General features: G+C 33.9%; 1 protein-coding gene across 1 annotated transcript in view; it reads right to left on the bottom strand.

The window, feature by feature from the left end:
* Positions 1 to 141: 141 nt before the first annotated feature.
* The window catches only part of LOC119590616 (mitochondrial basic amino acids transporter-like), a gene marked incomplete in the record, with an annotated part of 11809 nt that continues 10872 nt past the window's right edge, over positions 142 to 1078 (bottom strand). The window contains 1 exon segment of the mRNA XM_037939294.1: positions 142 to 1078.

The raw sequence follows: 1078 nt of genomic DNA, 5'->3' as shown, positions 1-1078 counted from the left end.
CACTCATTAGTAAGGAACATTTCTTATATCTGAAACGATAAATTTTCACTGAATACATATACAAAGATATTGCATGGCACATCACTATTCACGCAATTACATTTCTCAATATGAAATAACTGGAGAAAACAAACGAAAAAATGGATTTGAATCAATTAATTTATTTTTCTTTTAAGATTTTAAAATACAAATCTAGGATAAAATGAGGGTGAGAGAGTCATAGCGAATGCCAAAATGACGGAATGCATCATAATAAACACTTACTACCTTCGAATTGAGCAAATGGATGATACAATGGGTCAAATAATTATAATCACAAATACACACGGATTACATTCAATTTACAACATTGAACGGACGCTGAAAGGGCAAACACAGTACTAAAAGGATGAGAAGAAAATAAGTTGTGACAATCACATCACGCAGGGGGACACTGTACTATTTTTTTCATCAAGTGGAAGATGTACTTTATGAGCTGATTGTGACTGACTGGATGTGAGACGACCGAGTACATTGTTCTATTTTGATTAGTCACCAGCAGTAATTAGTCGATTATCAAATAATCATTATATCGGACGTTTTCAAAATGCATCTTCTCCTCGATAATAAAAATGAGTATACTTTTAGAGCGTTAAAATCTGTGATTGTCGATCCACACTTAACGCCTCTTGACCACAGGTAAAACTCATTATTCAGAGAACCACATGGTCTCGGCTATATAACTCACAGCCACAGACAAGAAAATTGGTATAAAATGGAGGGCAGTATGATATACCCGGATGAAATAGGGGGAAGACACTAAAGGAGGAAAAACAAGACTAGTCAAAACAGAAAACGAGTTATTTTTCAGAAGTATGCGGTGGTCCAGTGATACATAAAGTCATCACAGTTTGAAAGAAGCGCAGATGAAAACAGTCCACATAACTTTTAACTTTTATGAAAGGGAAGCAGGAATATGAATCACAGTGAAATAAAATGTTGATAACTATACACAGCAAATATAACAATGAACGCGGTAACAGTTTTGATATATGATAAATAATTCATACCTAAAAAAAAGAATGTATAGGCCTATATT

The sequence above is a fragment of the Penaeus monodon genome, chromosome 27 (assembly GCF_015228065.2).
Source record: "Penaeus monodon isolate SGIC_2016 chromosome 27, NSTDA_Pmon_1, whole genome shotgun sequence".
Taxonomy (NCBI): Eukaryota; Metazoa; Arthropoda; class Malacostraca; order Decapoda; family Penaeidae; genus Penaeus; species Penaeus monodon.
The sequence above is the reverse complement of the archived record's forward strand: the minus strand, read 5'-3'. Positions and strand labels throughout refer to the sequence as shown.